Source organism: Rhinolophus sinicus, linkage group LG01 (assembly GCF_036562045.2).
Source record: "Rhinolophus sinicus isolate RSC01 linkage group LG01, ASM3656204v1, whole genome shotgun sequence".
Taxonomy (NCBI): Eukaryota; Metazoa; Chordata; class Mammalia; order Chiroptera; family Rhinolophidae; genus Rhinolophus; species Rhinolophus sinicus.
Window position 1 is genome coordinate 60154733 of NC_133751.1, and position 24298 is coordinate 60179030.

Consider the following 24298-nt stretch of genomic DNA (forward strand, 5'->3'; position numbering starts at 1 on the left):
GGAAATCAAGATTCTTGACATCGTCTCTTCTCTCCTCCTAAGTATTTCCCTGCCCACAGGGGACTCAAGGAGAAGAACTGAAAGAAATTTCCTCCCGGGCATTTTGCTGTTTGTGGGCAGTGTGTTGAACGCATTTCTAAAAAGGGGGGATTATGTTGGAAGTTTAAAAAGAGGTGCTTGTGTTTTCTCTGATTTCAATTAGTTGGGCCCTCAGCGCCCTTGACTTCCCCCAGACTCCTTTGCGTGCCCAGGAATGATGAAGAGTGGGCCTGAATGATGATGTCTGCCAGAATTTGCAGGAACACCACACGCAGCCCTCTGCCCTCCGAATTCACGGCTTCCTCTCCTTTGCAGGGCAGCTTCCGGTCACCTGCTCCTAGAAGCCTTGCTCACTCACCACACCGTCTCTACCCCTGTGTCTCCTTCGTCACAAGATCAGCATCTTTGAGTCATGTCATGTGTATTTGTCCGTTCTCATGATTAGGAAACGACAACATGAAACAACAGAACAAAGCAAGAGGCATGTAATCCAAGGTCCTGGAAGCATGGCTTCACTTTTTCTGGCTAGCAGGGCAACCTTGGGCCAATCTTCTCACCTGTTTGAGCTTCAGTTTGCTCATATGGAAAAGGGCGATGCTAATCCTTGCCCTACTGATCTCAGAAGACTGTTGTGGATTTCGCGTGAAATAACTCACCTGAAAGCTTTTGGGAAATCATAAAACAGCCTGTTTCTATTGTTGGTGGTGCAGAGATTGTGTCTCTTTCTTACACTCCAACCTCTGACCTCGGGTTGTGCTCCCTCTGTGGGCTCAGCACAGATTTGGTTTAAATGTCACTGAATGGCCTCCTTGTCACTACAGTGCTAAACACAGACCTTCTCCCCAGCTTTCCCACGTACGCTCAGAAGTCAAGCTTCCATGTGCATCATTATACAGACACCTGCTGAGAAGGATGCTGCAGCCTGGCCTCACGCACTCCCAGACACGAGTCAGGAAGGAGAACCAGCCCTCAGAGCCTGCTGAAGGACACAGTGGCAGCAGCAGGGGTGGCACCAAGCCTCCTCCAGCCACAGGCCACCCTGGCACGTGCAGCTCCACTGCCCAGAAGGCACATCATCCCCCTGACACCCAGGGATTTTTTTCTCCCTCTCTTTAGCACCACCACCTGCAGAACTTCCATCACAATCACCGCCGCCAAACTCCGTGGCACTACTTACTTCACCATTTGGCAAGCTAATAGCCCAGAATTCTCTCACTGGGACTTGTTTTTAGAGTCATAACTAAAATCTCTGATTGCCCAACAGAAAGCACCCAGGAGAGCAAAGAGAGACGGATGCTATGTGACATCTGAAGGCACTAATTGCCCATCTTCCCTGCAGCGGTGTGCAGACCGTGTTCTTTCTCCTTCCCTGAGTGTCTGCTAACAGGTCTGCCTGTGACCTGGAGCACTTACAGTGATGCTAACTCACCCTGCCTCTTCTCCAGCTGACACCTGTGCGCAGCTCCACTGCTTTACAACAAAACAAATTCAATCATTAATGGCCTTATGAAGAATTCCAATCCACGGCTTCTTTCGACAGGGCTCCAAAGGCATCCCAAAACTATAAAAATGCTTCAAGCAGAAATAAATCATGATTTCTTGCACTTTATCATATAACCAGGTACCACAGGCCCAAGAGTCAACTTCTCCCTAACAGTCTGATAAAGGAGGTAGGAAATGGCTGAGTGCTCATGAGTGACTTGTGCAATATTTTATAAACACAAAAGGGAAATCAATATCAGAGTGCTGTGGGGGGAGCAGTGATGTTCCCTGAAAAACGTGAAATGCCTTCCCTGATGCTACCCAAATTCGATCATGTTTTAAATATCTAACTCAAGCTGGACTTCTTCCATGAGGCTTTCTCCGACATTCATTCATTCGTTCATTCATTCATTCACTGATCATCTATAATTACCAGGCACTGTGCTAGGTTCTGGGAGTAAAACACTATAAACTGTCAAAATATCTGTCTGTTGATGCCATCCTCTGACCTACTAATGTCCTTGCATCAAACAGTCTTTCAGAGAGAGCATTTTCCTAGAACTCATATTACTCTCCCCTTTACAATATAATTATCCACACATCTTTCTAAGCAGCTTGAGGGTTGAAGCATTTCTGATTTCTTTTGTGGTCTGTTAAGAGAAGGTACTGAGTAAATATATGCCGAATGAACAGTTAGCTAATTACGTGAAATATATATAAACACATATATTATACAAATACATATTTAATTTTTCTGTCTAGCTGGAAAGTTTCTTCAAAGACAAGAATTTCTCTGTTAACATTTCTGTATCATCTACAGCAGGGGTGTCCAAACATTTTTCAATGTTTTTCACCAAGGGCCAAATGCGGTAAAATACATAAACAGCCGGGCCACTCACTCGAGGTGAAGTACGTATTGCCTCACCTGGTTTTTTAAATAAACTAAATATATTTTTGGAATTTGCTGCGGGCCAATTAACAATGGATCATGGGCTGCAGTTGGCCTGCGGGCCGCAGTTTTGACACCCCTGGTCTAGAGCATCCAACCCAGGGCTGGGTACATGGCTCATTCTCAGTATAGATGCTCTTCGACTTACCATGCGGTTACATCCCAACAAACCCATTGTGAGTTGGGAATATCATAAGTTGAAAATGCATTTAATATACCTAACCTACTGAACACCATCGCTTAGCCTAGCCGACCTTAAATGTGCTCAGAACACTTACATTAGCCTACAGTTGGGCCATTAGCTTGAGTTTCAGCTCAAAAGGAACCACCTTCCTCTTCTCCCCAGAAGCAGGAGACATAGACGGGTGTTTTGTAGACATGCTGGGATGGGAAGACACAAAACACAGTACCCTGGTCACACAGTAGCCTGTGGAGTGTTGCGTGGCTGACTGGCTGCTGTGGCTCGCGGCCGCTGCCCAGCACCCTAAGAGAGTGTAGTACCGTGGTTCACTGACCCGGGAAAAGATCAAAATTCAAAACTGAAGTACAGTTTCTACTGATTCATATTGCTTTCTCACCATCGTAAGTTCTAAAAATCGAAAGTCGAACAATTGTTAAGTCGGGAATCGTTTGTATGTACTTCGTTGAATTCAGTAATCCTGCTAGTGGCGGGGGTTCCTCTTCCATGCCAAGCCTGTAATCATACCCTAGATTTAGGTGACGGAAAGCCTAAGGCCAAGGAAAACAATACAGTCAGTCCTAAGTAACCTGCAATCCCCCAACATACTGGTTACGCTTTCTCCCAGGCCAGAGCACTGTGTGTTAGGGAGGAATAAAATCATCTTTCGTCTCTGAGGACTGACATGAGCCGCCTGTGCATTGCGAGAAGGAAACCAACGTGGAATTGGAGCAGCAAGCCCACCTTTGGACAGCAAGACCACCCATGGACACTCCATCATCGGACGCACACAGGGTCTGCCTGCCAAAGGATCATGAACGCAGGGGTCAGGGCCACCCACCCTGCCAGGGGTACAGCTGCTGCCAAAACCAGTCCAGGGAGCCAAGACCCTGGGCATCCTTGTTGTCCCAAGTGCCCATATTTACTTATCTTTCGGTTCAGTCTCTTGAAATCCATTTCCTGGAATAGCAAGCTCTGCTCTGATCACCTTAGGGGACGGCACCGCGGAGGAAATCAGTGCCTGGAGCTGACCTCTGTGAGGGAGATGGACCAATAGCCTCTGACAACCTAGGAGAGATCAGGGGAACTGACGGAGCTCTCCCACGCCCCACAGGCATCTGTGAGTCCTACCACCGACGCGCATGTCATTGGCGCTGGCACAGCACACGCAGCTGGCAGCCTGAAAACGGCGTCAGGACACCTGTGCGTCGCTGACAAGGGCCTTAACCCAAATCAGAGAGTCATGTTGTAGACACCCTCAGAGGATAGCTCAGGATTCACTACCAGACAACTCAAAGCACGTACTGTGAAGCCCATCCTCCTGGTTCCCCAAAGTAGAAAGTATCCCAAGACCTTCAAAATCAACATTACCTGACCAAAAAATAAATTTCCTTTTCTAGTCCAGACACGATGCCCGGCTTCGCCTCAGTCATACCAGATCTGAGCAGTCTGACCCCTGCTCATGTCGGGTCAGCCCAGAAGTGAGTCCTGCCTCCTTCTTCATCCTCGTGATCCAGATGGACCCTGAAGAAGCTGGTCTTGGAAGCCAGCAACGGCATTTAGTCATGCGTGGCAGTGAGTTGACTTCATTTTCCTCCATAAATATTTCATTGAGATTCAGAGAAATAAGAGAAACCTTATTCATGAGATTTATGTTTGTCTTAATGATTCGCAGCATAATTTGTTCCAATGAAATATTTATTTTAATATCTTCCTGGGCCTGCAAACTCCTGCCCATTCATCACTGAGTCTTCCTACCATGGGTCCCCTCACAGATGTGAAGACATGGGGGGGGGGGGGTAGCCTCGTTCTCCTCTAACGTGGGAGTTTTCCCTCTGCAGCTCCCTCTTCACCAGCGGCCTATGCCAAGCGTGCACTGGCGCTCACACATGCCCCACTCAGGGCCCCGCCCAGCAGGCTGCTTCTCCCGGCCCTCTCACTGCGTCTCCACCCTCCATACAGCCTTGAGGCGAACCTTGCTCAGACACCTCTCCTAGATGCGGAATCCCAAGGAACTCGCTATAGAACAGGAGAGGAGGGAGAGAGTACTGGGCCTTGTGCTAGCGTGAAAAGGACACTGGAACGGCAATAAAGAGCTCTGAGTGCAAGTTCCCACATCACTACTTCTGGCCATTTCCCACTCAGGTAACGGAGAAACACGTATTGTTGGAAGAATCAAATAAGATGATGAAGGTGCTTTATAAACTGTTAAGAACTATAACTACCTCCCAGTGCTGCCATGACCATCAAATGAAGAGCTGCACTTCCAGTGTTTTTAGGACAAACGTGGTATATAATAAATGCTCAGACAAGACAGTTATTATAAAAATATGAGAACTGGACTTCGTTTCCCTATACGAGCGCTCCTGACTACTGAGGGCTCAGTGCCCACTGTTTTTTACACGTTGCCTAACGGGATGCTTCCACCACCCCCTGGCTCCACAGAGCTCATCGTCCTGCGAGGATCCAGGACCCATGCCGGGGGCAGAGGTTTTCTGTATGTATGTGTGTGCTGTACTTTTAAACTGCGCACATTTACACACATCTTCGGAGTCTCCTCAGGAAACTCCCTCCAGCTGAGATGACGTAATCCTCACTTCGTTGCTCAAGCTTCCCTGGACGCTAAGAAAAGCATGCCGTTTCCTTGCCTGGGAGTCTTCAAAGCCACTCCCACCCCCCGGGCGTCAAGAGCAACCCCTATAGCACGGCAGCCAGAGCCATCTGCCATCTGTGGTCGCTCTGTGCTGACCCCAGCTGAGAGCTCCCCACTCGGCCTGCCTGAAATCTGGCTCCTGGACCAGAGGGAAGTGTCCCCTGCATCCCCGTGGAATGTTTCAGCCTGTCCACCCTCAGGGAGGTTTCCTGGATGCCACTGAGAAGAAGCGGGATGGGGCTGGTGGGGGGAGGAGGAATACATTCCCAGACAGCTTAAAACCCAAAGGCATTTTACCTTTTGCATTAATTACACGTCATTTCTAAAATGTCTAAATCCCTGGCACTGTGAGGAAGATTTATTATGCCAAAGCAAAACAGGGCTTTTGCAGAGTAATGATAAAAAGGCTTATAAGTTAATAACGGCTTTGAACCTTGTATACTAGAGCTAATGCTATTCTCTGAGAAACTGCAAACTGCTGTTCAGTCCCGGGCTGAGTGCCCCAGTCCCCAGCTCCTCACAGAAAATCCTCTGCGCCACCAGCCATGTTACTTCTCTCCTCCAGGAAGCCATCCCAGAATACTTCCCACCATGTGTGAGTCACTCCATTCACTCGAGACACCACCCACCCCACGCCCCCCAGACACACACACACACACACACACACACACACACACACACACAGCCTTAATGCTCCACGCTTCCGGAGCCAAGGAATCTTCAATTAACACCAGGGTGCTCTGTGTTCACACCCCTAAAAGGATTAGCTGGGTGCTAGTGGCCCAGAAGAATGAAGGAACCCGTCAGGGGCGCTAAGGCACTGCCAGGGGCAGAGAGGTTTGGGGCAGAGAGCAGTTTCATTTCCTAGCACCTTTCAAAAACATACCAATTCTGCCTTACTCCGAGATGACTCTTAATAAATGTTTGATTATTTAAATATCAAATAATTTGCTGATGCTAAAGGAATACACACTACTGTTTTTTTTCTTTTCCATAAAAGAAATCCCCAGTACAGACCCCCTAGCTCAGGGCAGCAGGTCCACACACTGACCAGCACCCCCTCTCCCTCTGAGCTGTGGAAGATCCGAATGAAGCTTTCAGTGTCTGAAATCTGAGCTTCCATCTGCCACTTGATCTTCCATCTGTCACACCCCCAGTTCGGCAGGAGCCTGGGGGTTGGAAGACAGAGCAAGAGAGGCCTCCAGGGGTCCCCGTGGCAATGAGCAGACATTAACCTGAACGTCAAACAGGACAGTGGGAACTGCCTCAGCGCAAGAAGAGGCCTAAAGTCATAGTCACATAAACTCTGGTGGCCAGAGGAGACTCCACGCTGTCACTCAACAGTCTGACAACACCTGACATTGACTCCAGGCGCCTGAAGGGACAGGTATTCTCCTCACAGTTTCCTGATGAAGGGACAGGAAGAACATGAGGAGTCGGTTAGAACCCTAACTCGCCATTAGGAACGCTGAATAACTTGAGCAAGTCCCAGAACTTCTTTGAACCTCAGTCTCCTCATCTGTAAGATCGGGACGATGCTACTGGGACGTTTGAGAGAAGTACCTAGGACAGTTCCCGGCCCACAGCAAGTCCCTCATCAATGTCCAAAAACCTGAAGTTACAAGATAACCGTTGTCAACAGGCCATAGCTTATTGGTTATTTTTCCAGAAGAAGTCCTAGACTTTTGTTTTCTGGCCATACTGCTTTTGCTGGTCCTTACAGAACTCGTAAGAAGCTACGAGAGACTGCCAGCTGAGACAGAAGATGACCGGAGAGAAGTTATCTGTCCTGACTCCAGAGGTGAGCCACAGCCTTCCCCTCATGGATATAGTCCTGGCCAACTACGCTAGAGCCCTAAAGGATAGTTTAAAACATCACTGTCACTGGAAGAGAAATCTGCACCATACCCTTCATTTGAATACAGAACTTTTCAGCCACCAGATTTGCTTCTTTGTAGACTGTGTCCTGATAAATACATCTTATCTTTAAAAATGCGTCCCCATCTTTGTTGACAATCCTGTCATCCACACGGAGAAATGTTCCTGAAACCAGGGTCTATTTCTGGAAACCAATTTAAATTTATGAAGCGGCTTGTATTTATGACAAAATGGAAGTGAACCTGGCTGAAGCAAAGACCCACGTTCCCGAGATAACTGACCCGTCATTTATTAGTTGCTGGCCTTCACTAACACCCAAACCACAAGCTGCCCCTTCCTCAGACTCTTTGAAGCAAACCTGGGTCCTTCCAAAGCACCGGGAAGGTGCTGACAAACCAGGGAAAGCAAAGAGCACTAAATCAAGGGCCACACCCTCACAGCCAAGCTCCATGCCAGGAGGGGCAGAGGGCTTGGACAGTGGCGGAAGGGACTCCACCCACACAGCACTTTGAACAGAAGCTCCCCTCCAACTGGAGGCATAGAGTTGCTAATGTGACACACACCCAAAGCAGAGATGTGGGTAAAAATAAAATTACGACTGCTCCCAGGAGAAAGCCAGGAAGAGAACATATTGAAACAATCACGGCCTGAAGCCCTGCCTACCACTACGCTACGAAGTGACCTCAGCCAGGCCCAGGAAAGCACTGACCAAGTTCCTTTCTTTGCTCAAAATCTCCCACTAGATGCCCATAAACTACTACATAAAATCCTAAATCTTTAGTGTAAAGCATAAAGCCCCCTCAGCCAGCCTTGCCCGCTTTCTCCCTCATTATCAGTCCGCTCAGTGCACACACACTTGCACACTTGCCCTGCACACACACGACGTCCACATGAAGACTAGTCCCCAAACTCTCACATCTCCCCGCTCCTTCCTCTGCTGCCCTGCTCCAGCTCCACAAGTCCAGCTTCTACTGATTCCTCAAGGCTTCCCAAGGCCAAGTCTCCAGGCAGAATCGTTGGCTTCCTCGTCTCTGCTCCCACGGCACTTTCCAACTAAGGAATCCTCTCCCTCTCCTTTCCATGAAGACAAAGACGGCCTGCCTTGTTCATTCTCAGAAGAGAACCTCTGCAGAGCGGGGATGCAATACATATTGTCACTTGAAGAGTATCTCAGTGCCAAGCTGTTTCTTCTCTAACATGAGTTTCGCAGTCCTCACCAGACAAGAAGTCGCCCTTAACAGAGGCAATTCAAACTTCACTGGCTTTGGCCTGGTTTCCTTCCTCATGTGCGACCTCAGCCCTTGGAAAGGCTCATCCCAGTATGTCCAGGAGCCCCGCTCACCTCTGCCCTGGGCTCCCCAAGCATTCCCTCAGCCACGGCGCCATGTCCTTGCTCTGCTGCCCACTGCGGCTGGAGGGTCCCCAAGGTGCCATCCGTGGGGACACCCGTGTCTGACCCAGAGCACTGCCCCCGGGCTCTCAAATCCCCAAGCCTTCAAGTGCCAACAGCCTGAGATACCTGGAGTTCTCACTACCCCCAGATCCAGCCCGGACAGACGCTCAGTCCCTTTTCCCCACTCTGTGTTCTCAAGGTCAGCCTCATCTGTCCCCATATGTCACACGGGGCCCCCATGAGGACAGCTCCTGCCACTTTTGCATAGGCCTCCTCTACTCAGGGCTCAGACATGAGCCCATGGGTTGGCTGGAGACAAACATCTGGGAGGGAGAGCACATGGTCTCTCTAAACTCCATTTCCCCTACCTCCCATTCAAACCCATGACACACACAGGGACCAAAGGGCTGCTTGCCTCTCTGAGGAAATGGCCAGGACACATCCAATTGCCCACAGTGCCACAGTGTACACTGAAGCTACTACATTCTTTTGCCTCTGGTATCACCTCTTTCCCAGTCTGCAGCTTCAGCCCTCATCCCTCATCTCTCCGTTTGAGTGCTAAAGGAGCAGAGCTGGCTCTAACCACCTTCCCTCCTGAAAGAGGGGAACTCTTCGTCCGCCTTCCTCCTCCCTGATGCTTCCGCCCAGGGCAGGCCTTATACTGCCAGCACCTCTGAGGACCCTTCTGCCTCAGCTCCTTCCTCTTCCTCAGCCCCGCATTCACCATTGCCCTTGGATCCTTCTCTCCCAAAGTGGTCGATAAGAATGGATTTCGGCAGATACTGCCCAGGGCCCGAAGACTTATCCATGCTGAAGGCTTCTAATGCCTGCCCATTAGTATATCCATTATTCTGGGCTGGGTCATCCAAGCCTTTAAACTACTTAATGGAGAAGGAATCCCAGGGAGGCAGGGAGCACCTTGAGCTGATGGGTAGAACCAGCAGGAGACAGCCTAGCTCATCACCTGGCGGGTTGTCTCAAGGTGACGACCTTAAAATAAGGAGCTCCTGAGAGATGGCTCTGCTCGGGAAGGAAACATCTCCCAGTCACAGGGAAGTGCACAGAGCAGCCTGAGGATGAAGTTTTCCCTCAGGACCTCGGGCCAAACTTTAAGATAAGGGCAGGTTGGTCTTTGACTCCCTCCCACACACCCAACTCTCGACTGCCCTGGCTCAGAGGCCCAGTACACAGCACTTACTGCACATTCTGTCTCCTGCGCCTTCAAACCCTGCCTGAGCTTCCAGGCCCCACATCTCCTCTTGACCATTCCACCATCCTCTTCACATCCAAAAGTCAGATTTTAGGCAACATGGAATATGAATTAATAGCTGACACGTATTACACTTTTAACATGTGTAACATCACGGAATCCATGCAATGACTCTATGGTGTAAATACTGCTACTGCAGCATCTTATAAATGAGGAAACTGAGGCCTAGAGAGGCTAAGTGACACGCCCAGCATGAGGTGGCAGCAAGTGGTGGAGCTGGGAGCTAACCCAGGCCATTTTCATGTCAAGGCGTTGTCACACGGAACCACTCAGCACACTGCCTAGAAAGCAATTCCATCAGCAAAGTAAGCCTGGCCACTGGGCTTGATACTTCCAAACTTTATTAAGTTTTAGGTTTTCTTTGGTTTTCAAAGGATCCTGGTCATGCAAATCAATCACTTCCACCAGTAGAGGTAAAGACAAAATAGCATGGAGGTGATAAAAGGGGACAGAAGCTACATGCAGGTGTACTTTCAACTCACTTTCACCCCACTTGAAACTACAACAACAACAAAATGCAGCTGTGCGCATCTGCCAGAAGTATCATCCCAAGCACACTTCCCACCTACTTGGCATACCTTCATCAAGTACCTTCTCTGAGGAACTTCCGAGAGCTAACAACTGGGGCAAGTGATGGACTGGCAAGGGAAACGTCTGAGATGAGGTCAAGCCATAGACGTGGTACGTGGAAAAGAGAGGGAGATGAATCCTGACCCTGTGAAGGGCGTTGGTGCAGGACCTGGGCCTCTTCTCCTCCTTGGAAACTATGGAGAAGCCCGTCGGGGGCAGGGGGATAAACGCCCCTCCCTCTGGGGTCTCTTGTCCCAAAGAGATGTGCAGGCCATCTGGTCTCCTAAAGGCCAGGAGCAAGCCAGCCCTTGGGAAGTGCTGTCCTCGGTACCCTCATTTCTCACCTTTGTGCCCCCCAACCACACTCCTAAGTAATGACGGTAAGTATGTTAGAGCAAGGACAGCCCTCCAGCCCTACTGGGGAATTGATGACCCTGTTCCTAAGGTCTGTGCGGATTCTTAAACCTCAGTATCATCCGTCTCCTGCAAGCTGCAGCCCACTTCTGCCAGGAACACCCGGAAGGACCCAGCTCACCCAGTGAAGCCAGATGACTCCATTGGATTCATTAGCTTGTATGCGATAAACATTTATAGAAGTAAATTGTAGTATAATCAATTTTTTGTGAGTAAATTTCCAATAAGACCATTCTTTCACCTATAGAATTTTATTTTTGAATAGTTTTGAGTACATAAATGTATTATTTGATCACAGACTATCTCACATTTTTACAGTTTTTCAGTTACAAAGTGTGTTTTCAAGGGACATGGCCCTGACACTTCAGAATCTTTCCCATTAGGGTTTGGTTCTACATTTTTTATGCATCATATGGCGCATGTACACCCCTAAGTAGCGCAAGAAACATGCCTACACCCCTTAATCCTTAACTCTAGCTGAGCACAGAGTAGGATTGATAGTCGGTTGCCTGCCCAAGGACCATTTAACCCCTCTCCCTTGCTTATAGAACCTAGATTTTGTTCAGAAATCAAGCATCCATGTGTTTCAAGCGAAGTGGAGACCCTTCCAGCCCCAAGGGTAAGTTAATTATGTTGCACCAGTTGTGGAAATCGAATCCCCTTTCTGGTGACTTGTTTAGAAATCGGTGGTGAAATTACATCCTTTGAGACTTGAGGAAAAGTCTCCCAAGGGACATCTGGGACATTTCTTGCTCTTAAAAAGCACCTACATGAATACATGCATGAAAAACAGGCTCTTTCAGTTGTCAGTTCTCCACGTGACACATGAAGATGTGGCAGCCATCTTGAGACTATAAGGAATACAGGAGGCAAAGCAATTCAGTCCTGTGATCTCCATTTCTTGTAATGACCATCTAGGCAATTAGAACCAACCCTCCCACTGAAAACAATTGTTGAAAATCTTCTTAAATGCATTAAAGAGCTAAGAAAATCATTATGAGGCCAAAACTTAGGAGAAGGTGAAAATCCAAAGAGATTGGCCCAAAACACCAGGCAGCTTTTGCCCTGAGAGCATTTGCCAATCTGCAGGAAATAGTGGTAAAACTGTGCTTCTGGCAGCCAAGATGGGCAAGGGAAGCAAAAACCAAAGTTCAGGGCCTGCCCAAGGAAGGGAGTTTGATAAATAATACCCCATTCTAAACTGGGCTTCCTCACACAATGAGGGCTTCAACCTCAAGTAAAGGTAACCTAGAAACAAACCAGCTCTGATGGAAACTTGAAACACAGCTGCCGGTACTCTAGGTCCAGGGAAACTCAGGCACTCACCTTGGGTTAAGGTGGAACTAGATGGTAGTATCCCTAGGCTCTGGCAAAAGAAAATGATCATTGCCAGAGAGTTACCGTTCTAGGTTTTAAATTATTCTCAAAATTTTTTTTCAAAAATAATGACCAGGACACAAAGATAACTCAAGGAAAAAAGACACCATCGGCAAGAACCATCAGAAACAGCAGATTACAGATACAGACCCACAAAGACTTCAGATACTAGAATTATCAAATAGAGATCATAAAGCAAACATGCTTATTTACTATGTTTAAAGAAAGAGAAGACAAGCTTACAATTTTCTATTAAACTGAAAACTTTTTTTTAAAGTGATATGAAAAAATTAAGTGGGAATTCTAGCACTGAAAAATACAATACTTGAAATTAAGAAGTCAATGAACAAATTTAATTGCAGATTAGATACAGTTGAATAGAGAATTAATAAACTGGAAGACACATCAGAGGAAACCAGGATGCATCATGGAGAGACAAAATTATGGAAAATGTAAAGGTAATAATAAAAATTTAGAAGATACTGTGAGAAATGTTAACTTCAATCAATTTCAAAATTGATTCAAATTAAGAAACTTCGTTTTAATCAATTTGTATCCCAAAAGGAAAGAACAAAAAGAACAGAGATAATAGCTAAGAATTTTCCAAAACTGGTAAAATGCAACAATCTATAGATATAAGAAACCTAATGGACCCAAGCAGAATAAATAAGAGAGAATCTGGTGATAATACTGGCCTCTGATTTAATGCCCAACTTCTGAACTTCTTGGTATAAGAAGCAGGAAGAGAGAAGGAGAAATATTTATTGTTTAAGCCATTTTGAGTTTGAGTTCCGTTACCTGCAGCCAAAAGCATCCTAAATGATATTCATAGTAAAAGTAAAGACGCTACCATTTATTGAATGTCTACTATTTGGCACGTACTGTGCATAGAATTCAATTTTGTGTAACTCCCTACAAAGCCTTATAAAGTAGTATATATCAGTCAATACAGGCTTGGTAGACTAATACTACAAACCACCTCAAAATCTCGATTAGTAACAGAATAGATGATTATTTCTTGTTCATACTACATATTCAACATGGCTCAGCAGAGGGCTATGCTCATCATCACTCAGGGCCCCAGGCTGATGGAGGCTTTCTCCCAACACAGCCTCTACAACTGATGAACCAGTGGGAGAATGAAGTAAATAGTATATAAGCTTTTAAAGCTTCCATTTGGAAATGAAAACACCTAACTCTGCTCACATTTCATTGGCCAGAGCAAGTCACATGGTCAAAGGTAAAGGGAAGTACAATCTTACCGTGGAAGGTGGAGAGCTGGAACTATTTAGTGAATGGCTCTTAGGACCACCATAGATAGACAGCACCCTAATCCTTCAAATGAGGAAGCTGAGGCTCAGAGAGGTGTTTAATACTTGTTAGGCAGATGAATCAAGAATGTGCTTATTCATACATCTTCCTCAAGGTGGTATCACGAAGGTGACTATTTGCCCTTTGGTGATAGGGGAAGTGAGAAGGCAAATGGAGCAGTGATATGCTGTCTAAGGAGCCAAGCAGAGCGTCCGGCTGGATCTCATCATGGTCTATCCCAGAATCACCACACTCGGGGCAGAGTGTGGGACCAAAGCAGCCAGGGAAAAATATCCTAGTCCTTCCTTTGTTCCTTGTATGACAGTAACTAGAGCCTTCCCTACATGGATAAGATTGGACTAAAACTGGCCAGAGAATGAGTTTGTATATATGCACTAAGTTCCCACTATCTTATATATTCCAGGTGTTCAAGATGTGGTTAACAGAGGGGAGAAAACAAGCCCACGTAATCCAGTGGGTCATGCCAAGTTTCTTAACTTTGATCTTTGCAGATTCAGAAAGCTTGTCAAGGCAAAGGAGATACAAACTGAGAGCTCAACCTATCGTGTCCAAACACAGGGAAAGGGGCCACCTTGTTCTCTTAGGTCCTCAAGACATTCCTATGAGGTGGATTTTCCAGCCTGTAATGTGCAGAACATTCTCTGCCTCCTCCAAACCTACTGATGACACATGCACCGCCCTGCCCAGGACCCCCCATCAACTGTCAGGCTCCCCTGGCTGCCCTTCTTGCCACTCATGTCCTGCCTCTGTCAGCCCTGTCCAGGCCCCTCTGTTTGAGATTCTCTCCCTGTGGCAGGGAAGGAATCAGCAACAGGGTTCTTATTTATCTATGTGTTGGTTTATTTCTTCCCAGGGACGAGGCAGTGGTGAAGGGGAAGGGGAGGGAAGAGGGGTGGAGAGGGACCAGAAAAGAAGCTGTGGTGGGCCAGAGGTTGGCAGAAGCAATGTCTTTATAATTTCAACTGCTTTCCAACCACATTGTTTCTAGCTGAGCCCCCCTGGGGTGAAAGGTCTGTGTATTACTGGGGATGGGAGTTTGTAACCTTAATTATGCCTCGAAGCATTTGGCTGTGTTCATCCTGAAACTTCCAGCAGGAAAAAAAAAAAAAATGTGGTTTCCATTACAGTGTCACTGAGGGACTTGTACTGGGGTTGGGATCATTAAAACGAAAACACTGATGAGTAAGCCATGGCATTTTGTCTCCAAGACTTACGTCCTTCCTCCACCCCTAGCCCTGTACTTTATTTTGAGACAAGCTTAAAATAGTCTATAAAATATGGAGCTCATTATCCCATCTAACAGATTTCATTTGGCCTGAACGGAGATTCAAAGCCCCACACCAGTGCTTCCTCACAGCCTACGTTTGGAAGGAAGGCAGCCCTCTCTGCCTTTGCCCCGGGCTGGGTTCTTGAGAGCGTGATTCTGCAACTGTCTGGGAGAGCCAGGAGGTGCCACTTCCAACTCTACTCAGCTTATTTTTCACGATAATAAGAGAAGATGGAGAAAGAAACACAATCCTGCTTTTGGGGCTTCTTAGAAATTTTGCCTGGAGCCTTAAAAAGCCGAATCCAAAGTAGACACCGTCCGTTCAAACCCATGAATTCTCCAGTCTGCCCACTGTTCCACATACATCAGGGCTGTTGAGCATGAAAGGGGCAGAACTAAGTTGAAACCATGGGAAAGGAATGGACAGAGGCCACCACTAGGAGTTTTTGTGCCCCGGCTTCATATGGAGGCTCAGCTAATAACTAACTGAATGACTTTCAAAAGTGAAATTATGTCTTTGAACTCAGTTATCTCTTAAATGAGAGGTCTTATCCAACTCTCTCTTTCTTCTTTTGCTGGGCATATAGTTATGGAGGCAAAGGGAATGAAAAAATTAAAAATTGAAAAAAAGGAACTTCTTCTTACCACTGATCTGTTTGACCCAATACCATCTCTTGAACCAGTAAATTTACTTTTTATCTGATAAAGCTCCAGCCTTCTCTGATTACACCTACCCTCTGAATCACCAGAGTGTTTGCACTGCATTTTCTCTCACCCTGAATGCCCTGTCCCCTTGCTCTAGTCAAATCCTTAAACATCCAAACACTCACGAGGACAGTGTGCTTAATAGAAAATACATGCTAATGGCTGGATTTACCAGGTTTAATGCAGTCCAGGCGCAGATGCCATCTCCTGCCCACGGTTTCCTACCGGCCTCAGAACAGGGTTTTGTGAGAGGAAGAAGGAGGAGCTGATCTGTTGATTGCACTGACAGGCTCCCGTTCCCCACTCATTCAGTGTCCTCAGCCGCTAAACGGCAGCGTACCCAGGTGACAGACCTGCCCCATGCCCCTGGTTATGGTCTACGGGCGTCCCCTCGGCTATCTCACCTGTGCCATAACCCCTCCTGCATCCCAGGAGGCTGGAATGAAGCCATGAAGTGCCCATGCTAAGTCGTGAACTACCCCACCCTCTCCAGCCTCAGCCCCTGACATCACTTACTCTTTTTTTTGTTTTTTAATGTGTATACATTTTTTTTTTATTTTTATTGGGGAATATTGGGGGACAGTGTGTTTCAACGGAGCCATCCGGCCACCCCATTGCTTGCTCTTTTGCTTAGGAACATCAAGGCCATGGGAATTGCATTTCTTCATTTTTTCCTTTTTTCTATTTAAAAATAGTTCTCCAAGCACCCCCTTCTTCCTTCCTTCCAACAGAGGAAGCATTCTCCCTCCTCCGGTCTACCACTTCCATCTGCAATCTTCATTCAACCCACCCTACCTCCTCCAGGTCACTGCTACGCTTCGCAGCACTTCTCACACACACGCTCATAGTACAGAGTCAACGGTTGCCTGATATGTGTTCTGTGTGCCTCACTCACTGGGGTGTGAACTTCATGCAGATGTCATGCCTTAGCCATGCGGCATCCGCAGAAAACGGCACAATGCCTGCAACACTGCTGGTGCTCAATGACTATCGAATGGATTCGTAAACCCATTTCTGTTCCTCATTCTCACAGTTCTCTCTGTCCTTGGCTCCCCCCCACCCCCAGCCTCAGATACACTCAGTGCTCCCTTCTTGAACAAAACCATCACTTGACCCCAAGGTCCCACCAACCACTATTGCATTTTTACCTCATGTTTTCTGACATAGCTCTCAAACAAACAATATGTGCTTGCTGCTGCCTCATCCCCGCCACCTCCTACCACCGCAATCTGGTTTCTCCGTGTCGAGGCTGCTGACACCACGCTATGAGTCGTCCCCAGGGCCTCCTGTCACCAAAACCCTCAATCCGGCCCCATCTCCCTGCAGATGGGGCCCCCTCCCTCTCCCTCCTCCTCTAGTCTCATGAATGTACTATATCCTGGTTCTCCTCCTCCTGTAGGGATGCTCTTCCCATCCCTTTGGTTCTGGTTCCCCACGTGCACACTTTCTAAGATCAGTCTACACGCGTCACATTCCCCCCCTATACCGTCTTCCCTGAGCTAATCACAATTGACACTATCACTTTTAGGCAGATGCCTCAAAAGCGTGCATCTCCTGCCGTAACTGCTCTTTAGAAACACAGACACACTTCAAATGCGTGCAGGAATTGGGCCTCTGGTTATGCCATGTTATGCTCCTTTGCATTCCCAGCACCTAGTCCACTGCCTGGGAAGTGGGAATTGTTCAATATAATTTTAAAGTGAATGCTACTACCCTGCCCTCGTGTGCCTTTAGCCCGACATGCAAGCAAGAACCTTTGCAAAGTGGCCCCACGTCTCTCTCCAAACTTAATTCTTCCTACACAGACGTGCCGGGCAGCCTGTACTTCCGGACACCCACCCTCATCACGAAGCACTACTAACGCTTAATTCCCTTCTCTCCTTTTTATTCTATCTGCCATTGTGTTATGGACTGGGGTATTTGACATTGTCTGTTTCCCCCACTAGACTCTAAAGCTTCGTGAAGACAAGAACACTTCTTCAGCATTGTTAAGTAAGATATAGCACATAGTAGGTCCTTAGAAGATATTTGTGAAATAAGTGAGCATTTCTTCCTTCATTCAGACCCAAACATGTCTCCCTCTTGTGAATTCATAGCACTCATTTAGCAACTCAACATGAACTAACATCTTGCGGAATCACAGACATATATTGTAGGTATATTATTTTGCAGGTATTATCCACGTAGAACCATGGAACTAGAAGGGATTCTTATAAGTAATCCATCGTTTGAGAGGGGCCAACAGAGACTTGGAGAGCTTACTGCTAACTCTTGATCTTTCAGGAGTTTGAATTGTGAGCTACCTGCGGGAAGGAGTCCTACTCCCTACCCCTGAACACTCCCGGCTATGCCTGGGCCCTTCGTGGATACTATTACTACTGCCACTAATAAGAAGACTATTTATTGCCTTGACAATATCTTTGATAACAAGCCACCTCCATCTACAAGGCAAAGAGCACAGCTGTCCCTTATGCTGGGAATCCGGTTGGCTTCCTGACCATCCGGGGACACAGCTGCCCCACTGCTCCCCAGCTCTAAGCAATCACTGAATATGCTACAACAGAAGAAGAGGCCCTGGGAGCCATGCCACCCCCAGGGAAGTGCTGCGTTACTGTTCTCACATCGCAGTTACCTCCACCCACTGGATGGAAACAACACACCAGGACCTCGCAGAGCAGCTATCGGTGTCCTTCCCCCAGGACACGGCCTAGATATATCTTGTGCAGTGATCTCACACCACAGATAAGACATCCCAGTACTCTGCTCTGCTGACGGGGGAGAGGGGCAGGCACCCAGTTTAAATGCATGCTGGAGAGAGGGTGGGGGTCTCACCACCTGTGCGGCAGCAGACACAGGAGAGAACTCATTCCAGACAGGAGTTAGGGGTCCTGGATCTTGACTCTTCTCCGAGCAGCTATGTGGCTTTAGTACAGCATTTAACCTCTACAAGCCTGTCTCCTATCTGGAAATGGGAACTTCAGTAACCCGTTTCGGAGAGACACAGAGGACCAAAGGGGATAAGATATGGGAACTGCAAAATCATTCCAGTTCTCCTTTTCCTCCTTAACAATTCCATGATAGTCAGTACCTTCTCTTCGTTCCCGGGGAGCTGAAATACTCTGTTAGGCAGACTTCTTTACTGGGTTTCCTGTCAGAATACAGCCTTGAACTAGATGCCTGGATGACCATGTAAACAGATGGCGGGACCAGCCTGCCCTCAAGGCAACTTGTTCAATGGAGGGCATGTCAGGTTGAAGCACAGAAAGTATGGAAGTTGCTGGCAGACTGTGGTGTGGAGACACAGGGAGTTGTTTGGGATGGTGTGTCAAGTGTGGTCACACTGGTTATTGGGTAAGAGGTCTGGATCCTTTAGGAAAGCAGTCTTGTGCCCAAAGCCAGATACATAACTATAATAGATATCTATTTGTGACTTAAAAAGCTGCAATAAAGTAATTTCTTCCTGCATTATATGAAGGTCCAACTCAAATGGGAAGATGATTACAACCTAACCTCCTCTGATTAGAAAATTCCCAGCACAGGAGAACTATCCGATGCACTTTTCATACACATGTTGCGTGCTTTTCTCTACTTTTCCCTGCTGACCATAGGAAGGGAGGCACAAGACAGAAATGTTGGCACAAAGAAGCCACACATCATGCTGGGCACACACATGCAACGGCTAACAAGAGCAAAACAAGCCAAACCAAAGTGGGTATCCAGGATGGCAGTCTGTGGCAAGCGAAGAACTGGCCTAAGATGGACTAAGCGAAGATACCAAGTCAGATCCAGAGCTGGGCAGATAACTGAGCAGCAAGCAAGCCAAAGCCAGGGCCTCTGTCAGTGACCGCAAACCGGTGGCCAAGAAGAGGGCTGCAGGCCTGGGAAGGAAGAGACCAGCTCTCAGGGCGCTCCGAGAGCCTCGGCCAGGAGGGCCAGCTGCCTCTCCACCCTGCACTGCACCTGGGGGGACTCAGGCCCTGGGTGAGAAAGTCAGAGAGGTTGGAAGGTGGAGGCACAGAGAATGGCCACGCCGGAAGACGTGAACTTTAGTGAGAAACACAGGTAGATTCCTGTCTGAAGAAGAGCCCAACAGCCTGAAGGCTTGAGGAGAGGTACTGTCCTCAGCACCCATCTACCCAGAAGGGAGAAGGGAGTTTTCTTTCTCTAATTGTAACTGAATACAGGCAGTGCCCACCGATGGGAGGTGTCCTAAACAAGCAAGGAAAGGTGGTGGTTTTTGTTTTGTTTTGTTTTTGACTTCTCCAGTGACAAACCGCCATCTCAATCTCCAAAGCCCTAGGCAGCCAGAACAGAGAGAAAAACCCAAAGCCAGCTGAAGCCAGACAACATCCTGCATCACAGGTGAATTTTTTCCTGGGAATAGGAAGGCAAGTCAGGTAGGGATAGAAAACGTTTAGCGTTGAAGTTTCTGTTGAAAGTTACATAAATTATACCCAAAGGACTGTTCTTTTAAATTATGTTCCTTAGTACATTCCTACGTGTGTTTAGTCCTGTGTTTACTATTCTAATATAGTCACTGATTTCCCTCATTTATTTTATTTTGCTGAAGAGTCATTTTTGCCTTTACTCTCTGGCATCCATATTTAAGTCTGACAATCAGCAGGTCTCACCCCTCGCTGCCATTAGAATCACCTGCAGAGAGAGCTCTTTAAACATGCCATGTCCCCATGTCCCGAAGTCCCTTGATTCTAATTCAATGGGGGAGGAGGAGGGCGAGGAAGGAACTGAACATTGAGCTAAGAGCTCCCAGATGATTCTAATGACATCTAGGGATGAGAACCACTTGCTTTCTTATCCCAAATCCAAAGCTCTTTGTGGTAGCTACAGGAAGGCAGACAAAGACCCAAGAAGAAATTAGCAGCGTAAAGCCTGTGCTGTAAAGTCAGCGTATCACTTAAGTTTTCCACACATCAGTCCTCGGTGTACTTCTGTCACCATTTCCCCAGATCCACCCACCTCCTATAGTTACTTCCTTGATAATGTTTTAAATCAACTCTATTTTTTACTTGAACTTATTTTTAAAAGAAACCAGTAGACTGAGGGTAAAGGCAAGGTGATGTAAAAGGCGGAAGCAAAATAAGAGCAGACAGTGGCCCCTGAGAGGAAAAGGTGCTCAGAAGTCAGGGAAATCAGGCAGGGACGGGCGCGGGCGGGAAACCCAGGACCCGTACGGCGAAGCCGGCCCAGGCACAGGGGTGAGAAGGGACAGGGCTTGGCAGTGGTTAGAGGATAACAGAGGAATGCCCGGGAGTGAGGTGCCAGGTGGCATGGGGCTGAGCCTTGAAAGGAGCCCTAGCGGCAGTGAGCGTGGGCTGAGGGGCAGGGAGGCTGGTGAGGCTGGCATCGGGGACCAGAGATGAAGGCAGGGCGGGGGGGGTGTAAGGTAAAAGGGAGGCTACAGGTGAAAATGAGGGAGGACCTGAGGGGTCCGTGGGGCTAAGGAGAGCCTGCGCTGGGTGGGATGGGGGCAGGCGGGCGGGCAGTGCCGCAGAAGTGGACACCGGGCAGAAAACGGTGTCCTTCAGACAGTGCCAGGCGGGGGCCAGCAGGAGAACCCCCTGTAAGTCACCTAAGGATCATTCACATACTGGTGATGCTCGTCCTCACACACTGGGAAACCCTGCCTGACGCTCTATGATTAAAGAGCATTCACCCTTCTCCCTTCACTACAAACACACACACACACACACACACACACACACACACACACGTAAACAAAGGAATATAAACCCCCACTTTACTTGTCAGGTCCCCGGGGATGTGCCAAAACTCAACAACAAAAAGCAATGTCACTTCTCTCATGTACCACCCATGCTTCCCATCTGTATGAGCGCCTTTCTTTCGATGGACGGTTCCCACATGGGAACCATCTCCTTAGGCACCGCCTGTCTGGAAGCACAGAACACAATCAGCAGAGTGACAAACACTCAGCAACAAATACTGTAGAAACATCATCTGCTATTAATGAAATAAATCATCAAAATAATCATGTCCAGCAAGCTGGCAGTTAATTATCCTATATATCCTTACGTACAGTTAGGTACAGCTCTAGAAAACAATCCTTCTTTTTTTTTTTTTTTTAAATCCTGACCTGTAATAAACAATGATGGGGGAGATAAAAGACCAGTCTGCAATCACCAAGCACACACTGTCATCCCTTTGTCAAGTTTATTTCTGCCCTATAATGTGTTCTAACGTTTCCTCCTCTTCCTAGGTGTGTCAAATCACAGATTCATTTATCCCCCGTCACAGCCAAGAGAATGACTCAGGCTGGCACACAGCTTGTTGATTATTTCAGTTTCCTGGGCTAAACTCATCATTTCCCACTTCTTCTCATTTCTTATTCCCTCCTCTCTTTCTTGAGGCCTGTTACTTTCAAGATGACAGGAGGCATGGCACTGTCGGGGTGAAATAACACAACATCCTAAACAGATGAAGGGAGCTAAATTCTGTTACACTAAAGAGAGCTCTAAGAGAATCGTGTTCACCGGCCAGAAGGAGAGGGCATCATGCATCCACCCATTCAACAAATATGTATTGAGCAGCAACCATGAGCCAGCTCAGTCTAGCATGCCATTGTCCATACACTGTGAGCTACCATTAGTTACTAGAGGGAAGTTGCCACATCCAAACATTCTGCTTCAACATGGATGTGGGTGTGCACAGGTGTACATATGTAATACCGGGACACCCAATAACAAGAACTGGGTAATATACCCAACACCCCAAAAGCCTGGAAATAAGTTGTCCTACACAGTCAGAAGCTGCTCATCTAAAGCCTCATTTAAAACAAATAAACAAACAAACAAGACACTGTGTATAAAAGACCATAAACTTTCCAATTAGAGCCATACATGATGACAAAACATGCATAAAAAACCCACACAATTCTAGCAACCAACTTTTGCTACCCAAAGGAACGGGTTAATCCACTGATCTATACATTCATTAACCTGACACTTCTAAGAATGCCTGACAGTTTTACATGCACTAACACAATAAATATCCCCCAAAATTCTATAATATAGGTAGTGTTATTATTAGAGGTCCCATTTTTTTCGATTAACAAACTGAGGGTCAATCCTTTATCCAAGGGCACTCAGGAAGTAAGGGAGCCAAAACTTAAACCTAGGTTTGCAACTCATGGATTTCAGCATTTTGTAAAAAATAAAGCAATTATTAGTGGTACAGCTTAGACATTAACATCTCATTTCTTCTTATCATTAGCGGCATGTTAGTGAGTTTGAATCTTGTTTTAATTCACAGAAGTATACATTGTCTCTAAGCCTCTAACAATTCTCAACTGGCCTTTTCTCAGCTCCTGGTTAGTACATACCACCTGTTCCTGTCTTTCCTAAGACGTCCGTAAGAGAGTGAGAATCAGCTGTCTTGGTAATGAAAACTAACATTTAAGGAACACTTGCTTCACGCCAGGTACTGAGATAATATTAGGTGGGCGCAAACGTAATTGCGGTTTGCAAGGTTAAAAACCCTTGCAAATACTGCCCTTAAACTTCTGCACCAATCTAATAAGTATTACACTTAGCCCCGACAGCAGCCCTCTGCACTGCTGCTCCTGTCATCATCACCATCCCCTTTTCTGATGAAGGGAGGCACAGACAGGCTAAGTCACTTGCGTGAGGTCACACACCTCGGGGGGCTCACACCTGTGGTCGCCTTCCCCTTCCCCTTCCCCAGGCTACCACCTCCACCAGTAAGAAGTGCTGGCTCTCTCCCTAACACTCTCATCTCATCTCATCTCATCTCAAGTCTGGGCTCCCACTGGCCTGTTTCTCAGTGCTAGTGAGACACTGCTTTTTGCATCTGCTGGTTTGGTTTCCTCCATCTTTGATTTCTCCTTGATAAGAGCCCTGGTTCACCTGCTCTGTGCAGCTCTCTGCTTCCACCTGGTACTGACCTCCTGGCACACCTAAGACTGTTCCCAGTGGAGATGCACACACACGGGGGTGTGTATAAGGGCTTCCCCAGCGCCATCTTTTCCATCGGGGTTTGATCTCATTCTCATCAAAACCTCTTAAAGGAGCCAAAGCTTTTAAAAACAACACTAAACATTTTTTTTAAATCAAATGCTTAACCCAGTTCACAGTGGCTTTTCCTTACAATGCAATGTCTAGATTTGCATCACATTAACAGGAGATTTAAGTCCCATCAATATTGGATTGTGGAATGTATTAAGGTCAAACTAACCTGAGGAATAAAATGAACCTTCTCTTCCCTTTCCACTAAATATGAATTCTGTACCGACTCTACCTACAGATAAGCCACAAAGGGAGCTGTTCTTAGGACAGGTACCGCACAGCTCCACAATGCTGAGAGGCACGGAAGGAGGAAAAGAACACTTACAAAGCACCTACTGTGCACCAGATACTATGCTATATGTTTTACAGGTATGAATTACATAATAATTCCACAACAACCGTAGCATATAGGTCTCACCATGCCCATTTACAGAGGGGGAGACAAGCTCAGAAAGGTCACGTAAATCAGCCTGAGGTCACAGAGCTGGTGAGTGGCAGAGCTGAGATGTGAGCCTCTTGCTGCAGGGACCATTCTCCTTGTTGCACTGCTTCTCAGAGCATTCTCTTGACAGCCCTGCAGGACAGGGCTTAACTTGTCTTTGACTGCAGGACTGACCAAGTAACGAGACCTTGATGTACAGATGTTCCCCAAATGGCCCCATGCTCCTGATTCCCAGCTGGGTCGCAACTGTCCCCAGAAAGAGAGCCTTTCTTTACTTCCCAGGGGTTGG

At 47.2% G+C, this 24298-nt stretch overlaps 1 protein-coding gene across 22 annotated transcripts in view; it reads right to left on the reverse strand.

Moving 5' to 3' along the window:
* The window catches only part of KALRN (kalirin RhoGEF kinase), a 617732-nt gene that overhangs the window by 530500 nt on the left and 62934 nt on the right, over positions 1 to 24298 (reverse strand). The window lies entirely within an intron of this gene.